The 14,870-nt window shown below is 36.7% G+C and overlaps 1 protein-coding gene across 4 annotated transcripts in view; it reads left to right on the top strand.

The window, feature by feature from the left end:
• The first annotated feature begins 1,727 nt into the window (after positions 1–1,727).
• LOC120779511 (tetratricopeptide repeat protein 39B-like) overlaps positions 1,728–14,870 on the top strand; it is a 113,695-nt gene continuing 100,552 nt past the window's right edge. For 2 of the 4 annotated variants that reach the window (XM_040111832.1, XM_040111833.1), the window contains exons 1-2: positions 1,728–2,006; positions 10,229–10,536. The gene's annotated coding sequence lies outside the window, so the exon portion shown is untranslated. The remainder of the gene's footprint in view (positions 2,007–10,228; positions 10,537–14,870) is intronic. The other 2 variants (XM_040111835.1, XM_040111838.1) reach the window with 1 other exon arrangement.

Below are 14,870 nucleotides of genomic sequence, written 5' to 3' on the forward strand. Positions count from 1 at the left end.
TAATTAAATATCCAAGTTTGTTTTTTTTATTTGAGCTAAAGTGAAAGTGATGGGAATAAAAAAATAGTGCGGAGATAAGAGATCGTAGCAATAGCGTAGGTATAAAAAAAAAACAAATTATGAATCCTCATTAACAAAATTTTCTTTGTAGATTATTGTTGAACAAAGCATTTGAATCTTAAAAAGACGGTGGAGAATTTTAGGATATGGCAAGAGGGAAAGGTATCACCCCACAAAAGTGGAAGATTTACTAACGTTTGTGAGACATTACATAAAATCTGCATAAAATTTACAATTAGTTACGACACTCAAAATTGCGATTCTTATCACACACAAGAAATGGGCACCGTGGTAGCGAACCGCCTCACCGCAATCGACCAAACGATAAGAGACCAAATATTGTATACTTTAGTAACTTTAATTCAAATATGTATGTATATGTCCTTTACCTTGTGAATAATTTTATTTTTAATGTCAATTAAAATACAAAAATTTTGTTCATATAAATAATTTTTTTTTTATTTTTAATGAGATATGCCATTCATTGGTTTCTTATTTGTGTTCTTTATTACTAAACATTATAAAAAACATAAAATTGATAGAATTGATGGATAATCCCACTAATCTTAAAAGTTTATCAAGATTTCGCCATACAAAAATGACAGTTCCAAATCACTTCATTGAAATGATTTGAAACTGATCCACGCTAAATCTCTCTGTGCGACTCTGATTTTGCTCAATCTACTTGTCAGCACTGGAAATCTGTTACATTATCACAGCTGATTTAGACACTACAAAGGGAAAAAATGTAAACAAACAAATTTTTTTAAAGCAATGAATCTAATTTCATCTGAAAATCGACTTAACAAATGAAAGAATGCACCCATTATTTCTATTATATGGAAAATATTAAAAAAAACCGTCTTTTTATTTCAATATACTATATGACAATCTTTTCTTTTGATAAATATTAAGCGATGTGAATTCTTGAATGACAATAACAGCTGTTTCTCGATCTTTCTAACGGCAGTGAGAACACTGTTGGGTTATGAAATGCTTAAATATAATCTAATCTTTTAAACTTTCGGTCTGAACATGGTATTAAGTTTATGGCATATTAACTGTGAAATCTATTGCCATTGCCGTTGCCAAATCTGTATGTGGGCATTTGTTATCATAACATAATCATTTGCGAAAAGGCCTCGGGTAGGTAGGTTCGAGCTGATGAACCGCGTGTTTTGAGCTCTTGAACTGTTTAAATTTTTATATGGATGAAAAATATTTATGTGGAAAATAAAAAGAGGAAAAATATACTTTATTCTACAAATATAGTTATTGAAAAAGAAAAGATTTTATATTTTCGGACTATAATAATTGTAGCAAAATATTTATATAACAATTAAAATATTAAATTTAATATGAGCAATCATATACTGATTTATGCTTGTATAAGTTTAATAAATTTAAGACATCGCCCATTTGAAAAGTGATCTGTCAAACTGCTGAAGTGACAGTTCATTGCTTTCAATATATGGCATACTATTTGTTCTAATTTGCATGTCATATATTGTATTCCATAAGCAATATGGAGTCTCCACTGGCAATAATGTGTACAGCAATACAGTTAGTATAAGAAAAATTTTTGCCTGTCGAGACGCCCCATTATCACCTTTTGCATTTAGTTATTTAGATGTGTTTACACTTGAATAGCGGCCTTTACACGGTCACACATGTGTGACAGCATGTGTGACATCACACCAAGTTGTATCGTGTAAAGGGGGAAAAAACATGCTTGTCACACATGTACAAAGTTTTTAAACTTGTTTAATTTTTCTGCTGGTGTGTCACACAAGTGTGATCGTGTGAAGGGCTGCATAATGCACGCAGTGAATTTTTTCAGTCGGAAAAAAGACAGTGTGCAGGAATGGTGTCGCGCATGAACGAGTAATTTTGGAAAGAGTTCTTTGAACTCTATCAAAGTTTTCCAGAACTGTGGCAAATAAAAAGTGAGTGCTATAAAAACAAAAACAAAAAGAATGCAAAGAAAATTTTTGTTAGGCTTTGGGCAAGATATTTCTAGTTCTTTTAACAAATTTGTATGCGAGCGTGTTGGTCTTTTCTTACGCCAATATTGCACCCAAATTCGTTTTTTCTTGCTACTTTTTGCAATTTCTTCCTCTTCCTCCATTTCTCAAATTTCTTCAATCAGAAGAGCTGCCACTAATGCGCGTGCCATGTTTACTCGTTGAAAGCTGAACAAAAATGAAGTTCACACACATGCATGACCGTGTGAACGAAAACGTCAAACTTTTGCATCATGCCATGTTCGCGAGCATGTGTGACCGTGTAAAGGCCGCTAATAAAAATAAATAGTCAAAAAAAAGAAAAGACAAAAAACATAATTACCAATAAAAATCAAAACATATCCTGACTTTGTTTCAGAATATTAACGAAATTTATGTGAAATAGATTTATTTTTAACTTTTTCGTGTTTGAGTTGTTTACATAATATAAAAAATCGAAAATCATTTAGGCACGATTCCGATTACTTTGGCGGAGGGGTAAAAAAATCGAATGTGCGGATAGGAGAGCTTCTCCAGAGAAGAAATATCTAAAAATAATTTAAAAAAAAATTTTATTGTTTAAAATATTCACGAATAAAAGTTCAAAAATTTGCACTAATAACACATGGTATTTCTCTCTGTTTCACTAAATTTTTTCACGTTTTTCACTCTGTATATATAAATATACACTCTTAACATTGAAATAAGTTCACATTTTACTTTTATTTTACTATATTTTACTTAAATTTATTATTTTAAAAATCACTTAGCATACTCATCGTTGAAAAGGTTAGATTGTTTACAATTATGAGGAAAACGAGCCTTGCCACATCTTAAACAGAAAATATGTAGGATTTTTAACAATTTTTCTTATTTTGCTTTTTTGCGTGATTATTTTTTCTATATTAACTATAAAAAAAAATACTTTCTACATATGTATATGTGTAATATGTGATTTATGTGACTGAAGTACTTTCGCGTAGTACTCCTTTCTGCGTTGGCGGCCTTCGGCCGCGCTTTAAAGAAATAACCCTGGTCGAGCGAATACCGGGGTGACTGAAGTACTTTCGCGTAGTACTCCTTTCTGCGTTGGTGGCCTTCTGCCGTGCTTTAAAAAAATAACCCTGGTCGAGCGAATACCCGGGGTGACCGTAGTACTTTCGCGTAGTACTCCTTTCTGGGTTAAAATAAAAAAAATATAAAGTGGTTATATTTTTTGGTTATCTCGCACTGATATAGAAACAAAATTTGAGTTTTCGTTATAAAATGGTTAAATTTTGGTTATTATATCTGTCAGCGCTTTCCATTTATTTTTAATAATACGTTGTTTTGTATATTAGATGACAATAATAATATTAATAATATAATATAATATAATATAATATTACTTATTTGTTTATTAAATTAAATAAAGAACATATGCACATGAATGTATAGAGGAATTTTTGTGAAAAATGGCATTTCAGCGAATTTCCTTATTATCACATGGCAGCGCTCCATTTCGTCGTAATATTTAGCACACACATGGTGTTCACTACGAGTGTAAAATGTAATTTTTAAAATAAAGATTTCTTCGGTAAAAAAAACTTTTACAAGTGTAAAATGTGGATTTATTTAAAAGTTTATAGTTTAATTTAATTAATTTGAAGTGAAACATGTGAGTAAAGTGTGTTTAATGTAAAATAGCTTGTTGAAATGTTCGAATTTTGGGAATTTTTGAACTTTAAGGTCGAATATCTCGTAAACTAAGCGTTTGCGGTACCTATAACCCGATATATTTTTTAATCAGGACTTCCTCTTTCCAACGGTACCTTCAAATCGCGGCGCCAAAGAAATCTGAATTGTGCCATCATTTAATATCTACGATGATTTCTATTCAGTATATTCAAAATGGCAAACAAGAGTTCATTTAAGTTTTGTGACGCGCTAACTATCAGGTCACAAATTTAAGGCAATATTTTCTGAGTAATGACTATAGACTGTGTTATGAATAGTAACTAGTCACGAATTGAGACTTTACTTTATAATGTCTGAAATAGTGACTAGAGACTGCTTCCAGAATTGCACTAAAATGCGCATTGTCGATTGATGTCGATCAAATAGTTCTCGTTTTGCTATTTGCTTGAAACGGTTTTGAGCAACTGGACCAGATGGTTGTGATTCTGTGAAAATGATTCTAAAATATCTACAGTATTTACAATAAATTAATTCGATTTATTTAGTACTACATTTAGAAATTGAGTAAGAATTTGACGTAAAGCTGCTGCTTTATTTAGGATACCTTGTAAACATTATATGGTGAAAAACTCTCCGCTCAACACTGTCATTTAGGTATGCCTGAATATTATCAAAAGTTCAATGCATTACACAAACTGAATTTGACGTCACTACCATCTGTTGGGACAAACTGGAACTAATATTTAATTAGTTTAAAAATTTGCTACAGCGATAGTGGCGCCTTCTGTGGGATCCAAGAAAAATGTTTCGTAACCAAAAACAATAGGGCTCTTATCTGGGCTTGATCTCTTAATACCCTGTCTATTTCATCTCGGTATTCGTATGTACTTCCTGTTTGGGCTCTTCTTAGCTCAAGAAGGATCTCTTCCTTTGCAGTCTTTCTTATTCGAGAAACATTTTCCCCAAGCTGCTTAGGCTCCTCTCCTTTTTTACCGCTCTCAGTATTTCACTGTAAGACATGTCTCCAGTTTTTGCTATGACTTTTTCTTCGCCTTCTTACTTTTAGGGGTTTCGTGCTTTACCGAAACCCAAGCTTTATCCCTCGGAGTTTCTTTCCGCATTATTTTAATCGGACTTTCGCCTGTCCTCTCCATTTTGTCTCATTCTGTTGGCATTTCTTCTCATTCGACCTTTTGGCCTTCTTTGATGGAGTCTTTTGACTTGCTTGCCTGTTATCACGTAACCTTTTCGGTGTGGCTTCTACAGCACTCAGTAGTACCGGATTTTGTGGACTGGGATTTTTGAGCAGAGTGTAGTGCCTTTATGCGCACGCATGCAGCTTCGCGATACTGCTAAGGAGTTCCCACATGAGGTTATTTATAGAGCGCTGTGGGTGACTCATTATATTTACTAACTTATTTATTTTCTCTCCCAGTTCGAGCATATGATCTCGCACACTTTAATTTTTTCCCCGCTGTGTCAAAATTTCATTTTGCAGTGCGGGTGGAGATTTCCAACAGGTGTTAACTTTGGTGCTCGTCTAAAGGGATCAAATTCTGCACATTTGCTCATACTTTTAGTTTTATCTCTGAATCAGACGCTTCCGGGATTTTGTTGATTTGACACTAATTTATGGGCGGCATCGATTTACTCCACCACAGAAACTTCATTAAGCAAATAAGGCTGCACCCTCCATCTCTGCTGCTTTGGTCGGGGACTGCTTATTCAATATTCGCAGCTAACCTGCATATCTGGAGGCCGCTCAGCTATCTGCCACCTGCCGACCCCCACAGTAGCTCAAGCTAGCCATGTGTCCATAAGAACGTGCGTATTTTAATATTTGATAGATGTCGCTTGAAGTCTGTCGCCTCTTTTGTGTTTTCAGCAATTTTCGTACTTCAAATTGTTAAATTTATAAACTTTAAATGCAGTTATTATATAAACTATAAGTTTGCGGCGGCTATATATAGATATATTCTTAATCTAGGGAACCTCCACTATTAGCTGGTTACATTTTAAGCCAGAATTAGAGGTTTTCTATTCTAAAGTTTAGCCAAATTAAAAGCCAGTCGGCGGAATCGTAAAGGAAACATTCACAGTGATTGTAAACAAGGCAAAATTCCGATATCTTTGACCCCGCGATCTTAAATTACTGTTCTCCTGATTAAAAAATATATAGTCTTTTAGGTACTGCAAACGCAAATCGAAAATTCCAAAAATTGCAACATTTCAAATAGCTATTTTACTGCAGTTAACACATTTTACACTGGAGGATGCAGTCATGTAGTTCACGCAAGTGAGGAAAGTTCTCTGATCGCCATTCACTTGGGACTGGCCAGAAACGATTCTTTTACATATGGCTCAAGTAGCTCACGACTTCCGGTCTTTGACCGAGTATCCTCTAGGTAGCCTAAGAACATCCTTTTTTAAAGTGAGAAGCCGAAACATCCTCTCCGCAGCTTTTGCGCCACGTAAAAAAACCCACCCAATGAAAAAGAACAACAAGCCTTGTGAGAGTGAAAGCTGATATCACCGCCGTCCAAGAAATGCGATGGACGGGACAAGGAGTGGCCATATAAAGGAGCGCAAATTTGGTGTGGGATTCGTGGTGGGAGAGAGACTCCGTTGCCGAGTACTATCATTCACTCCGGTGAATGAACGTCTAGCCACAATCCGCATTAAAGCGAGGTTCTTCAACATATCGCTGATATCGCCCATTGCGCAACGTCTTGGGGGCGGCAAAACGATCTTCGCTGTGTTTTAATATACAGAAAAGTACTTCAACAAATTTTTTTTACAAAATTTATTATAAAAGATAAAGAGTTGTACACTCACAATGTAATAATCTGAATAGCAATGAAAAATATTAATTTTTACTCGAATACTCTTCAGTCTTTGAATTTATCTCATATCTTTGGATTATGTCTTTCTTAAAAATAGTGATAGAACTTAAAAATGCACTTTTCTAGCTTTGTCTAGTGACGTGTCACTCTCACAGTTACCCTATGCTTTGAATGTAACAAATACTTTTATTTCTCCAAATTTACAAAAAAGGTATTTAAAAACTCCAATTCGGGCAAAAAATCCTGCAAATTGTGTCAACAGTGTACCAGATATAGGGCGAAAATGGATTATTTCTATGGCTTTTAATAAGATGTCTTGTAAATTTACTATCAATTTCCTCAAAAACCGTATTGTGAGAACTTCAGAATTTGCGTGGCTTCTAGTTCCTAAATTTTATATACTTATTATCGAAGATATTTTGTAAAAAAAATTTAGGTAGGTAGATAAAGGGGGGCAGCAGAACATCCTTGGTCCCGGTCGCCCGAAGTTGTAGCTACGCCACTGCTGCAACCGAAACCATTGGTTTTAGGAAAATGCAAAAGAACAGCTGGTACGACGAGGAGTGCCGTGCCGCAGCGGACGATCGACCACAACACGTGCGGGATGGGATAGATATCGAGAGTTGAAGAGGGAAGCGAGACGCAATTGCAGACAGAAAAAGAAAGAGGCCCAAGTGCGTTAGTATGAAGAGGTTTCAAGATCGGAGCATACACCTGAAATGCCAGAGGTGATCTGGTGACTGATGCTCAGAGCATACTAAAATTATGGAAGGAACACTTCTGCAGCCTGATGAATGGTAGTGAAAGTATAACACCAGGAGAAGGCGAACCCGATTTCTCAATCGATGACGATGGAACAGACGTTCCATTGCCCGAGCATAAAGAAGTTCGAATAGCAACTACCCGCCTGAAGAACAACAAAGTGGGGGAGGGCCGATGGGTTGCCTGCTGAACATTACAAAAACGGCGGTGAAGAATCAGCTTCTTTGTAGAATATAAACGGACGGAAGCATGCCCGACGATTGGAATTTAAGTGTACCATGTCCAATCCACAAGAAGGGAGATCCCTCAATCTGCGCCAACTACCTCCTCTACATCGCGTATAAGGTTCTATTGAGTGCATTGTGTGAAAGATTAAAGCCCACCGTCTGCAAGCTGATTGGACCTTATCAGTGTGGCTTTAGACTTGGAGAGTCAACAACAGTCCAAATATTCAGTAAAAATCTAGGAAAAGACCCGTGAAAAGAGAATCGACACGCCCCAATCTTCGTCGATTTCAAAGCTGCCTTTGACAGCACCGAAAGGAACTGTCTTCATGCCGCGATGTCTGAATTTGATATCCCCGCAAAACTAATACGGCTATTTAAACTGACGTTGCGCAACACCAAAAGCTCTATCAGGATCGAGAAGGACCTCTCCGAGCCGTTTTGTGTGACTTCCTGAACCTTCTTTGGAGAAAATAATTCTAGCTGCAGAACTTACCAGAGAAGGTACCATCTTCTATAAGAGTGTTCAGCTCCTGGCGTACGCTAATGATATTGATATCATTGGCCTTAACAACCGCGCCGTTAGTTCTGCTTTCTCCAGAACGGATAAGGAAGCGAAGCAAATGGGTCTGGTGGTTAACGAGGGCTAAACGAAATATCTCCTGTTGTTCACATGACAACCTGCGCCTACACGACACATCACACATACATCACAACAAATTCATCACATCTCCTGTACAACAAGCAACACACATCACTACACACCACCCAACCGCTAGTTGGGCCCACATAGTGAAAGCACTAGAGGCTCTTAAAGCGCCAACGTTTCTTCTGCGGATCATAAATAGCTACCTCTCGAACCGAGTATTGTTGTATGATACGGATGAAGGGGTAAAGCGGTATGCAGTTACTGGTGGAGGACCACAAGGATCAGTGCTAGGCCCACTCCTATGGAACATCCTCTATGATGGAATCCTTCGACTTCCAACACCGAAAGAAGTGGAAATAATAGGGTATGCGGATGATATAGCGGTGACAATCGTGGCAAAAGAACTGCACCAAATCGAGGACTTATGCAACAATATTGCACAAAAAATAAAGAGATGGTTAACAACAGCGAAGCTTCAACTGGCAGGACAGAAAACTGAAGCAGTGCTCATATCTAGCAGGAAGAAAGTGGAGGTCGTCACCTTGGATATTGACGGGCATAAAATAGCGTCACAGTCATTCCTAAAATACTTAGGCGTAATAATTGATACGAGGATGAACTATAAAACAAACATAGAGAAGGCTTGTGAAAAAGCGGCGCGAGTTAACGCGGCTTTAAGTCGAATAATGGCTAATACAGGCGGGCCAAGTCAGAGCCGAAGGCTATTACTGGCAAAAGTGACTCAGTCAATAGTCATGTATGGCAGCATTGCAGTGTGGGCTAATGCTCTAAAACAAAAACGTATGCGAAACCTGTAAGGTCCTTGTTTCGGTTAAGTGCGCTTAGAGTTGCCAGCGCCTACCGTACGGTGTCTCACGAAGCCGCAGGAGTGATTGCAGGCATAATGCCACCTGAAATAATGGCTAGTGAGTTAGAGAGAGTGTACAGTAAAAGCAAAAGTAGCGGGGGGCCCCTAACAGCTAGAGAGCGCGAGGAAGAAAGACAGCAGAGTCTGAAAGAATGGCAATCTATGTGGGACTCAGCGCCCAAAGGACGATGGACGCACAGGTTGATTGCAAATGTAGAGACCTGGGTTAGCAGAAAGCATGGTGGCGTTGATTTTTACTTGACGCAGCTATTGAGTGATCATGGCTGTTTTAGGGAATACCTCCACAAATATGGCCATGATGAGGTAGAAATATGCTCATCTTGTGGTTATGGAAAAGAAAATGCCGAACATATCTTTTTTCATTGCCCAAAATATGAGGAGGATAGGACATTTTTCGAAACGGAAATTTCTGAAAGAATAATGCCAGATAACATAGTGCCACACATGCTGCGATCAAAGCAGGTGTGGAACCATGTTAAGCACTGGGCCGCTAAGGTTATTCAAGAGCAGCGAAGACTAGAACGAATGCGATATAGCGAGGCAAACAGCCAAAACCAGTTGAAAATCCCTGAGATGTTATAGTCAATAGGCTTAGCTTGCTCTGCGATGTAATACTTAATCGGTGGTTCCGCAGGGCATTTCACCAAAGCTATGTGTCGTTATTGAGATGTTTTTTTATGTGTTAAAGTCCCACACTACTGTTGTAAGGGCAACAGTGTCTTTTGATGATTATTTTACATCTCGCCATAAAATAAAAAAAAAAAACCACCCAATACAGCACATAACATCGCTCATCCTACACAACATCATACAACACACCCAACACACCATCACCAACGATCAACCCACAAATTCACCAACAAAACAATCAAAAACTTTTCTTCTTTTCGTTTCATCCGTGAAGCAAGACGTTCTACCACAACACCCGCATCTATCATTTTTGTTCAGCCGTAAAAAACCGCATTTTGCAAAAGGTTTTTTTATTCGGAAACCAGGAGGTTTAAAATAGTGACCTTTGTAAATTCCAAATTCGACAGCTGTGTTTCTTGTGAAAAGCGATGATTTAGAATTTAATAAACATTTTATATTGAAAATATTTTTGAGTTCCAATTTATTTTCAGACTTTCATTGCTAGTGCGAGTAAGTTTACTAGTGTCACGTGTGAACAAATGGTCCGTCGAGCCGGATTTAATATACGTACATAACTATATGCATATATAACCATATCGTACCCACATAAATTAAATTAACGTAAAGCTATAACAATGTACTGACATTAAACTACCTGCCTGGATGGTCAATTCATGTCTCCAAACACACCACCAAAATTAGAAAAACAATTTTCAGAAGACAATTATTGCGAATTTTCCAGCGATTCCCCTTGAGCTATAAAGCAACAAGCTGGATCGCTTATAACGTTCAAGCAAAGGTAGGTAAATAAAAAAATAAAGAAATAATAAAAAAAATACATTTATGTACATATGTACCGATGTGCCGGTCCCGCGCGACATACATACACATCGTCACCTGAAATGCAAAATAACGTATCATCAAAAAATTCGAAATTGAGAGTCTTATTGATTACGCTTCACTACTTCAAATTATGCTCAACATTTTCAGGTTCTGCGGTGAGATATAAACCAGTTTTAACCAATATTAAAATTTTGTTTCACTCATGTTCCATTTTATTTCATGTTTCATTCATTTCCCAAAATGTTGTTACGTTATTTTGTATTTCAGGTGACGATATATACTTTTTTGCTCATGTCATTTCCCTTATTCTCTCCTCACAATAATATTAATTATTTTATAACATACATTTTTATGTACATAGTTTAATATTTACACATATACTATACATATTTACACAAATATATAAACACACATATATATTATTTATTACCATTTTTTCCGCGTTTTCATACACATATTTATGGGCTATTAGCAAATCATTATATGTTGTATATTTATTAAAATAAAAATTTAATATGTTTTTGCGGTGAATAAGCGATCGGAAAATTTAAGTTAAAAATATACGCAAACAAAATTTGTGATCTGAAAATAATAAATTTTATAATATAAATTTCTGGCAATTATTTTTTTTTCTAACAAAAAAAAAAATTGAGTTAACTACATTTTCTGACGAGAGCAAATTTTCAATTATACTATTTCATACGAAACATTTTCAAGCTAAAATCTTCAAATCAAGCACAATTTAAATGCAATCGGAGAAATCAAAAGAGGTTAAACCAAAAACGCCTCATTTATTAGAAATTCCAAAAATGGCTGATGATGATAAACAGCAAGGCACACCTGCTCAAAACAGAGTGAAAAATAAAAAAGATCAAAAGATAATTTAATTTCAAGATTCATCACTGAGAGTGATGCTTTATCCGATACTGTACAAGATTTTCAGCTTTAACTTTTAGTGACAATACTGAATCGGTTTTAAAATGGCTGATGATGATAAACAGCAAGGCACACTTGCTCAAAAGAGAGTGAAAAACAAAAAAGATCAAAAGATCAAAAGATAATTCAATTTCAAGATTCATCATTCATTCATTTAAACTTAAAAATTCAAAGTATAGATAGCATATGGGCACGCCTTCTGGCAGCGTACGATACAGTACTAGATATTGACGACGCTGAACTCCCAAAAAACATGAACGCTTCGGCGTCAGCCAAATATGAAAACTGTCTCGTTCAGTACGAAGCGACAAAGGCGATGATCTTAGATCAAATAAATTTATTAAGACCATGTACAGCCGCTACCTTGCCTCCGAGACAAGTCATAACTCCAAAAGAAGACCTAGATAAAGGAATATTTTTAAAAGTACCAGCGTGTGATACTGAAGTTTTTGATGGTGGGTATGATCGATGGCCGTCCTTCCGGGACATGTTCACTTCCGGGAAGCAGGCAGTATCGTCAAGCGATTCGCATTAAATGACGAAAATTTTAATCTGGCTTGGGAAGCACTGGTCGAAAGATATGAAAATGAAAAAAATATTGGTAGATAACCAAATAAACATTTTAATGAATTTATCAAAAATTCAACAAGAAATCAGCCAGGAATTTCAGAAATTATACTCGACAGTGACTAATTGTTTATCAGTGCACATAGGTGCATTTTCCTTTAAAAACTGGACAAAAGTGAGAATTACAAACTCCAGCGATGCTACTCAAAATTGATTTTTTTTAGTACCTAAGTAACTGTACTACAATAAACCGATTGTTATCGAAATTGCGTGAAGTGAATTCTGGAAAATATTTTTTATGGTTTCTGGACAACATGGTATTTATTTAATATTAATAATATAAAGATTAATTCAGCTAATGTATTATTTTGATCTTTTTTTCGGAAAAACAATGAGTCATCAAAAAAACTAAAAAAAATTGTTTAAGTTTTTAGAAATGAGTGTTTTTGTTATAGTGTCGGGGGAGGTCGAGCTATAAATTATTTGTTTTACTAAACTACAAGGTTTCTACTTAACGTATAAACTAAAACATTGAATGGGATGAGCAGGTAAAACCTGTGCGTTTAACAAAATTGGTTAATTTTGCTAACAACTTACATACTATTTCGGAAATTAGAACTCTTCGATGTTACCCATTTCGTACCTATTCAAAATGTAGAAATACATGGTTTCTGTGATGCGTCTGAAAAGACCTATTGCGCAACAAATTACGTACGCACTCAGTATGATAACAAAATATATTCATATATTTTGGAAGCAAAAGCCAAAGTTGCACCCTTGAAGACACTAAGCCTGCTACGGCTCGAACTGAATGATGCTTTTCTGTTAGCAAAACTAGTTTCAGTTGTCCAAAGCCATCTTAAATTAACCAATCACAAAACGTATCTTTGCTCAGATTCAGAAATAGTCTTAGCATGGTTAGAAAAACTACCCTATACCTGGAAGACCAACGTATCTAACCGTATATCTCAAATATTAGCCATAGTTGCCCCAGCAAACTGGCAACATGTGGCAAGTACAGATAACCTAGCGGATCTTGGGACAAGAGGTTGCATACCACTTCACCTCACCAACACTACGCTCTGGTAGAACGGTTCTACGTGGCTAACAGAATCAGAAGAATTCTGGTCAAAGTCTCCCGCTCGGAATGTAGAACCTCCTGAAAGTCGGAACATTCAAAAGTTTCATATCACTCCAGATACGGATGATATTCTACACCGACTTTCATCATTCCCGAGAGCATTAAGAGTAATCGCTTACTCGTTTAAATTTACATAAAGGCTTAAACAAAAAATTAAAGGAATACCAAATGATCCTTATATACAACTAACGCATTCCGACTTGCAACATGCCAAGATCGGTCTTATCACAATACCCAAGCTCGCTATTTCAGTCGAGAGAAATTAAAGTTGCTCGAAAAACGACCTCTCGAAAGGGGAAGCTTCTCTCATCCTAAATCCATTTTTGGACGCTAAGAGATTAATACGGGCAAATGGTAGATTAGCGAATTCCAGCCTTAGTTAGAATGAACGACATCCCATCATTGAGAAATCCTGTTTCACTTATTTATTTCTAATATACCTCCACCAGCTTACATTACATGGTAAGCATCGCTTGATGCAACAAATGGTCCGACAGGAATTTTATATACCGCGACTAAAGCCACAAATCAAAAAGGCGATTGTCGCTGACATTCCGAAGACAGCGCGACCTTTGGATATACGATTTCGAATATCGGCTGCTGATCCACAATTTTTATTTATAATGCTACCTAAATAGCAAAACTCGTCTACTTCTTCGAGACATGTTCCAGCGATCTGTAGGTTTGGCGTTTCGGTTGTGTTGATGCACATGAGTTTTTTTCATCGCTATATTATTTTTAAGTCCAGTTTCTGCGACGAGATCACTAACAGCTTCAAGTTTCAAGGATATGCGCGAATATTTATGAGACAACATACAGATATCATCCGCATAGTCCAAATCTTCTAGTCAACCGCTTAAACCCCAAGATATTTCTCTGTTAGTCGCACACGCTTGACGCATCACCAAATCCAATACCAAATGGAATAAAATGGGAGACACCAGTCCTGGCTTTGATTCCACTATTTAAAATATTTCCACACCTTACTCAACAACTAGCTTCTGAGTAAAGCTGTTTTATTAGGTTAGTCAGTTTTTCCGGAACTCCTTTGCATACTAGGGCTCTCCAAATCGTGTCAAAAATCATTCTCAAAATCGATAAAGCAAAGATAGAGAGGAGTTCAAGACTCTACCGACTGCTCTGCAATCACTCGTAGGGTGTTGATGTGATCGACACATGACCAATGGGGTCTGAAACCAGCTTGTTCTTTACATAGCCCATGCTTCAGCGAATCAGATAACCATATGTGAATTATGTGCGTTATTATTTTCTTCACCACATTTAGTGGTGTTATTCCTCTCCAATTTTTACATTCCGATAAATTTCCCTTCTTCGGAAGAAGAATAATAACACCTTCTTTCAACTCGTCTGGTATCTTTTCTGAGGCTCAAATATCTTTAAGTAGAGGAAACAGTATCCGCGCAGTCGTCTGAAGATCAGCTTTTAGGAGTTCTGGGTTGAAGTTATCCGGCCCAGGAGTTTTGTTGTTTTTTAATGCTCTGATAGCAGTCATTATCTCCGTCTCATTCGGGTACGAGGTGTAAATGTCACGTCTTGGTATGTGACGTTGGCAACCGCATGGCTGAATAGCCTGCGACGAATTTGGTGAGAGCAATTTTTCATAAGAAGGATGGAGTCATGTGTAG

This window comes from Bactrocera tryoni, unplaced genomic scaffold, assembly GCF_016617805.1.
Source record: "Bactrocera tryoni isolate S06 unplaced genomic scaffold, CSIRO_BtryS06_freeze2 scaffold_11, whole genome shotgun sequence".
NCBI lineage: Eukaryota > Metazoa > Arthropoda > Insecta > Diptera > Tephritidae > Bactrocera > Bactrocera tryoni.